Genomic DNA, 8,251 nt, shown 5'->3' with positions numbered 1-8,251 from the left:
ACAGATCTCTAAATAAAAGCATTAGCAGAGTTCCAAACAGAATACTGCTTTCCCTTAATGCTCAACTTAAAATGAAACCTAAAGCAACAGAATACATTGAGTATAATGTTTCTTATGAGACTTCATTAGTAGACCTATACCATTAACATATTAGCAAGCAGTTATGTTTCCAATGAATTACATAGTATGTTCCTATAGTACAGCCAAAAGAGATGCACGTACATCAATGGGTATCATCAAAATGTCAGCATGGACACATCTGCATACCTCTTTTCCTTTATCCTTCGTTTGCCCCTCTGTGGCCAACCTGGTAAAAAAGTTGTAATATACACTGCTCAGAGGTGCTTTAATAATCCAGTGTCCAAGATGCATCTTTTCTGTCCATTATAACAAAAAGATATTTACAAACCAGCTAATTTGCTAACTCTACTTTTTATTCTACATTGTCAACTCAGGAAACCTATGAAACTTAGATGTTGCAAAATAGTAAACTTTGTCCACAATAAACAGAGGCACTTTTCTAAAAATGCTCATAGTGACCTACAGTTATCATCTGAAACCATCTTCTAGATATGGAGATGCCAGCAGAGAGCCTGCCCTTCAAGACGTAGTCCTGTACTCAGTGACCCTCCACTTCCCATGTCCAGGATGGTTCCATTAAGTTGCATAAGGCTGAAAACCAAGAATCATCACAGTCCCCCTGTGGTCCCTTACCCACACATCCTTACCCAATAGATCACCACACCCATGTGCGTCTACATTGGGTAAATGGCTCTCCAGAGCCCATATCCTGATGGTCCGTCTCCATTCCCGCCATCACTGCTGTAGCTGGGGCCTCACACACTCTCACCTGGGTTGCTTCCACTCCCTCCTCCCCTGTCTCCCTTATTTCGGCCCTCATCAGCCTCTGGCCAGATACACTTTTCAAAAATGCAAATCTGACCTCTCCTCTGCCCTCCTTTCAACTAGTGAGACTCTAAAGAAGCTCCACATCTGTGTCAGTCTGCGGATTCTGAAACTTGACTGTCATGAGGTAAGTATAGAAATGGACGTTATGAATATAGAAACCGCTAGGGCAATTTCACCGAGTACTTTTGTGTACGTTGAAACTAAGCATGAAAAGCTAGGGCTTCTGTTTTGGGTGTGTTCATTTTTTTATTTTATTTTTCTCAGAACTCTTATTTTGTTTTACTTAAGTATTGGTCTATGACAAATTGGAGATCTAAGGGGATGGACTGTTCCTTCACCATAGATTGTTGGAGAGGCACCTCTGTGAATTGTCTCCCTGCTCCTGATCGTCCTTGGGATAGATTTCAACCTCCTAGGGTGTTGGGGCGTCATGCACAGCCCTGCTACACTCATCACCCACCGTGACCCCACAGCCGCTTCCTCTCTCCTGAGTCCTTCCTGTGTGTGGCCACTACCTCCTTGGCCTTCTTTTCTAACTAATTCCTGCCGGTCTTTTCAGGCTCAGCTCACACTGAGCTGGGAGTTCTCCCTCTTGCTCCAGCGCCCCTGGAATGACCCATCCCAGCTGTGCCCGTGGCTCATCTTCTTTTACATGGCTATGGCTTCTGTGTCTTATTTTTATCTCTTCTCCCACACTTTGGCCAATACATTTTTATCCAAATAATTAATGAAAAGATGAATAATTAGGTTGATGAAAACTTGCTTAATAACCTTGTGGACAAGATGGAGACAGCAAGTGAGAGTCCAGTTAGGTCATTTCATGGTTAAGTTATTTCAGATGGCTGTCTGTTGGATGCTCAATACAATGTTATTCGTGAGAAATAAATTTGTGACTGAGCATGATGTGGTTAAAATTATAGAATACAGAGCACAAAACTTCTTTAATGCTTACTATACTTCCATTATCGGTGCCTGTGGTGAATTTTGACGACAAAGAGAATGACACCCAAATGGTCTCCTGTTCGCCAGCTCAGGCAGGCTGACTCTCAGGCCAGCAACGTTGCAATGACACCTGCCCAAGGGTGGGAAAACCTGTTCTCTATGTGGAAAGCTATTGACCTAATTACCCAATCCATGGAATTCCTGCTTTCCCCTAAGTCAGCAAGAAGAATAATTAAGGGCAAGAGAAAACAGCTCATCCAAACTTCCCAGGACCTCCCTTTAGTGGCTGACTAAATTTAGCAATCGACACCAGCTCTTGACAAAGGAAAGAAGGTCTGTTTATTCGGGTGCTGTGCCCAAGTGCCCATCTCCCCGGTGCCCAAGCTTTGGTTCTTAGGCATCCAATTCCCTTTATCCAGTCGTCCTCCCTAAGGAAAGATGGAACTAGAGATGGCAATGACTCCTTTTGGACCCCAGGTTGGCTCCAATCAGGTCTTGACATGCCATCTCAACTATCTGACAGCTCCTTGCAACAAACCAGCTGACATCAGCACCCCTCACTAGTGCTCTACCCCAGGGTAAGTCCGTCCTCCTAAGAAGGGCCTACTTCTCATCAGCTTGCTTGCTCCTGAAATCTATACACTTCTAATCACCCTAATTTTATAGAGGATCATTATCTTAGCAAGGTAAAATATTGAATTGTTGATGATGATGTCAGTAATGGTAATGATAGCAGTACTGAAGATGCAATGATGCTCTTTTTCCTTCTGCAAATTTTACCGAGTACTGAGCAGGGCCACTGCTAGCTTATACTGTATCTTTTGTGAATTCAAAACAGGTGATCCTTTCTCGGACACAGCCTCACATCCTGGAGCCCTGCTATGCAATTGGACTACGAGCTTGACATCAGCTCCCTCTCACCATCTCTGGAGGATTTCCTTGTGCAAGGATCAACCTCCACACCTGTATGCAATGGTGCTCATGTGGGGAACAGCCTGAATACACAGAAGACTGGGAGCCCTGCAAGAAAGAGGCAGGTCTGTGTTTACAGTTGGGCAGGGAAAAAAAAAAAAAAAAAAAAAAAAACCAGCTAGATGGTATGGGAGAGAAGTTGGTTGTATTGCCTTGACATTTACTACCTCCCCAGTACCCTTTCTGGGATTGCTGGAAATAAAACATCATTTTCTTTTGTGTTACTAATTTTCTTTAGTGCCCAGCCACACCAACTTCTTGAAAGCTTAGAAGAGTACAGCAGCGGGCCAGGAGCAGTGGCTCATGCCTGTAATCCCAGCACTTTGGGAGGCCACAGCAGTTACATCACAAGGTCAAGAGATCAAGATCATCCTGGTCCAGATGTTGAAACCCCGTCTCTTCTAAAAATACAAATATTAGCTGGGTGTGGTGGCACGCTCTGTCATCCCAGCTACTCAGGAGGCTGAGACAGAAGAATCACTTGAACCCAGAAGGCAGAGGTTGCAGTCAGCTGAGACTGTGCCACTGCACTCCAGCCTGGTGACAGAGCAAGACTCCATCTCAAAAAAAAGAAGAAGAAGAAGAATGAACCTGTTTAATTTTGTTCAAAACACCTTTTTCAAAATTTTTCAACCATGGACTCCTATTTTCATAGCAGCTTCTCGTACCCTACAGAACTACTGTTTCTCCAGACACATTTTCAGAAACATAAGATGATCTTGTTTTATGTCATCAGAGAAGCCCTCATTAGATGCAAGGGACAATCAACACAACCAAACACATGGATTACCTGCTCATTCCAATTCTATTTCCCATCCATTGAAAATATGTCTTGGTATTTATTTTACTATGTGATAGGTCCCGTCCCAGGAGATGTGAGAAGTGCAAAGCAGCCTGTTGATAGGGACAGGGAGGGCTGTCAGTTCAGGCCACGTGGGACTGGCAAGACACTTCAAGTGCGGTCAGAAGATAGATACAGAAGGAACACGTCTGTATCTATCTCATCTCTAATGGAGAATAACGCCATTTCCTTTGTGTGTTCCAGGACTTGGGAAAGGAATGGTCATCTGCTGTTAGTGAAACACTTTGATCTCTTGAAAAGCTTTCACAAAGTCAAGCAACTGTTACTGTCTGGGCAGAAGATGGTGACAAGGACAAAAGGACAGGGAAACACCCGTCTCCTAAATCTGCCATGACAGTCGGGTGGGGTTGAGGGTCAGAATGTTGTGCAAGTGGTTTCTAGTCCAAGAGCTGAAACTAAAAAGGAAAGCCTTTTACTTTTTTTTTTTTTTTTTTTTTTTTTGAGACGGAGTCTTGCTCTGTCGCCAGGCTGGTGTGCACTGGTGTGATTTCAGCTCGCCGCAACCTCCGCCTCCCAGGGTCAAGCGATTCTCCTGCCTCAGCCTCCCGAGTAGCTGGGACTATAGGCATGTGCCACCACACCCAGCTAATTTTTGTATTTTTAATAGAGACGGAGTTTCACCATTTTGGCCAAGATGATCTTTAGCTCTTGACCTCGTGATCCACCAGCCTGGGCCTCCCAAATTGCTGAGATTACAGTCGTGAGTCACAGCGCCCGGCTGGGAGATCTTTTTCATCTGCTATAAATCACAAATGCCATACAGTTGACTGAATAGGACTCCTGAGAAAGAAACACAATTTTCAAAACAATTGCATTTAACCAGACATGTTTAAAAAAGTAAATATTTATGGAATGTTTGCATATTATGTAAATACTTAACTAAGTTTTCTTTTTATCTACATTCATTTGTCTTCTATTCAAACATAACATTTCATTTTTAACATAGAAGAAAATCTGCCCTTGAAGATTTTCGTTTTTTTTCTATGAATCATCAATTTATTGATGCAAAGCAACCAACAATAAAGAGGCTAAAGAGACTTTAGGTCTCTTTCTTCTTTTATTTGTAAAGATGTATGTGCACACATGAAATCTTGTTCCATGTGAATAATGTGTAGTGATCAAGTCAGGGTGTGGGGCTGTCCATCACCCGAGTAAAATGCATCTTTGTTAAGTACAGTCACCCCACTCTGCTCTCAAACACTGAATGTATTCCTTCTGTCGCACTATATGTTTGTTTCTACCCTTTAAGCCACTTTTCTTCACCTTCGCCTCCTCCCGCTCACCCCTGCCAGTCTGTTCTCCATCTGTCCACACTCTACCTCCGTGCAATCAAATTTTGTAGCTCTGGCACATAAGCGAGAACATTTGATGTTTGTCTTTTTATGTGGCTTATTTCATCTAAGAAAATTAGTCTCTTATTTTACTTTAGCTCATGACCTTCAGTTCCAACCATGTTGCTGCAAATGACATGATTTAATTCTTTTTTATAGCCAAATACAAGTAAATTTTGTAACATAATCAAATCATAGTGATTAAAAGTATAGACAGTGGCCTCAGAGAGCTGGGGTTTAAGTCCTAACCGTACGCCTCGGTAGCCATCTGTGCTCAGCAAGATTTCTGTGTCGCATGTCTGAACTTTAGCCCCTTTCACCTCAAATGGAGCCCCATAGGGTTGCTGTCGACGCTGAATTATAATGTATGTCATGCTTAGCAAAGTGCCCAGCTCATAATAATTACCCCAAGAATGGCTAAGGAGTCATAGCTGGAAAAAGTAATCACTTATAATTATTAGAGAATCATAATGAAAGATAGAGAGGCACTGGGAAAACCACTTTGGAAAACTGTTTGACTTTCTCTACCAAAGTTAACTATTTGCAATTAAAGGTCACCAATCCCATTCCTAGGTATATATGTACATACATATGCTACATTTTGTATACGTATATGTAACAATCAGGAATGCACACATATTTCACCAAAAAATATGTACTAGAATGTTCACAGTAGTACCACTTGTAATAGCCCAAACCTAGAAATACCCAAATGTCCATCAAGAGTAGAATGAATAAATTGTGATATATTCATAACATATCAATCACAAAGATTTTAGAAATCTTAAAGAGATGGCTTCTGGTCAGGCACAGTGGCTCATGCCTGTAATCCCAGCATTTTGGGAGGCCGAGGCAGGCAGATCGCCTGAGGTTGAGAGTTCAAGACCAGCCTGGCCAGCATGACCCCATCTCTACTAAAAATACAAAAATTAGCCAGGTGTGGTGGCATGCACCTGTAGTCCCAGCTACTCAGGAGGCTGAGGCATGAGAATCACTTGAACCTGGGAGGGAGGGAGGGAGGGAGGGAGGGAGGGAGGAAAGGAGGGAGAGAGGGAGGGAGGGAGTTTGTAGTGAGCCAAGACTGCACCACTCCACTCCAGCCTGGGCAACAGAGAGAGACTCTGCCTCAAAAAAAAAAGAGAGAAAGAGATCATTACAGGTGATTAAGTATAGAGGTGTCCATGGTAATATTATTTATAACAGAAATACTAGAAACTAGCTGAATATTCATCAGTAAGGAAATAACTAAATATATGTTTTCATAGTAATAATGTTCACAAATCCATGCCCTGCTATTTACCCATTTGGATGCATTATCCAATTCTTCACAGCCTATATTTCCTCATAAATAGATAGGTCTAGCCCTTAACTCCAGGGTCTATGTGAGAATAACCAAAGGAAGTAATTAGACCCCTTACTGGTGGACTGTCTCTGACTCTAGGGATGTTTTGGCTGACAAGAAAAGGACAACCAGGATAAGACAACTATTTTGGAACTCCTGAATAGAGGAAGTCTGGAAGAGAGCAATTCTTTTTTTTTTTTTTTCCATTTATTTTATTGCATTTTAGGTTTGGGGGTACATGTGAAGAACATGCAAAATTGTTGCATAGGAACACACGTGGCACTGAGATTTGCTGCCTTCCTCCCCATCACCTACATCTGGCATTTCTCCCCTTGCTATCTCTCCCCAGCTTCCCACCCCCCACCGTCCCTCCCCTATTTCCCCCCCAACTGACCCCAGTGTGTAGTGCTCCCCTCCCTGTGTCCATGTGTTCTCATTGTTCAACACCCGCCTATGAGTGAGAACATGCGGTGTTTGATCTTCTGGAGAGCAATTCTTTCAGGTTCATTCAGTGACCACCTGTCAGGGATTGCTGTCATTTGGACAATGGCATGGAGCACAGAGGTTAGGAAGTCCAGCTCTAGAGTCAGTCTTCATGAGTTCAAAGAGAGCCACCAACATGCATTAGCTCTGTGACCTTGAGTTGGTTATCTATCCATTCTGTGTCTAAGCTGCCTCATTAATAAGATGGGATCATAGTTTCCTCCTGAAATGTTTCTAGAGAGGACAAAATGACTTACTATACCTGTGACCAGTTTGCTAGTGAGCTGGGCTGGGCAGGGTGCTTGCAGAATGCACCAGAATTCTTCCTTTCCAAACCTACTCTGACTTGGGTCTTCCTCCTCATCCCAGATGAAACCCCCCGGACTATCCACTAGATGGCAGACATTCCCCCAGTTGTAACAATGAAAATGTCCCCTAGGGGGCAGAATTCCCCTGGTTGAAAAAAATCACTGAATTAGACTGTTCAGGTAAGACAACCAAAATTTTCAGTGTTTTCCAAATTAGACACTTTAAGCTCCCTGCATTCTTGATTTAAAGAGGCACTAATCTCTCTCATCCTCTAAAAACTCATTTACTTTTTTCAGTCATCTCATATTCTATTTCATAGCCTGGATAAGAGGGATGATGAATTAAGAGGGCAAAATCTGGCTTTGACCACCCCCGGCAACTTTGCACAAATAATTTTTTCTTTCTAGAATGTGGGGGCATTTATCAGCTTTTTTACTCCACATTTGTTGCAAGAGGAGACACATTTATTTCAAGCACACCATAGGTACAGAAAAGGGGCTATGTTGAATATTAGATTCAGGGACACCATAACTAATTTAAAACCAATGTGCATGGCATTGAGAAAAACACTCTTTTCATAAGAAGAAAAAAATGTTTTAAGCACGTACAATGTACCTAATAAAATGACTTTTGAGGGTGGGTTTAGAGTGAAAAGGACTGGGAAGTTCTCCACGTCCACCCACAAGGGCTCTGATTCCATCATAGACATTGATGCAGTTGAGAGTCATTCTAGCACTGCCCTGGTCTTATGCTCCCTAGGATGAAAGGAGCGTGGGAGGAAGAAGTGAGAACCGGTGACTAGGAGGAAAGGAAAACAAGGAGAAAGAGAAAGTCATTATTCTCACTTCTTTGTAGTCTGCCTCAGTCTTCAAAAGAGCATTTACATACAGAAATGCTTGGGGGGGGGGTTGTGTTTGTTTGTTTTGTTTTGTTTTGAGATGGAGTCTCACACTGTCGCCCAGGCTGGTATGCAGTGGCGTTATCTCGGTTTGCTGCAACCTCCGCCTCACAGGTATAAGCGATTCTCCCGACTCAGTCTTCCAAGTCACTGGGATTACAGGCACCCACGACCACACCAGGCTAATTTATTTTTGTATTTTT

This window comes from Sapajus apella, unplaced genomic scaffold, assembly GCF_009761245.1.
Source record: "Sapajus apella isolate SASKATOON/1434 unplaced genomic scaffold, GSC_monkey_1.0 scaffold30, whole genome shotgun sequence".
NCBI lineage: Eukaryota > Metazoa > Chordata > Mammalia > Primates > Cebidae > Sapajus > Sapajus apella.
This window is presented reverse-complemented; position numbering follows the sequence as displayed.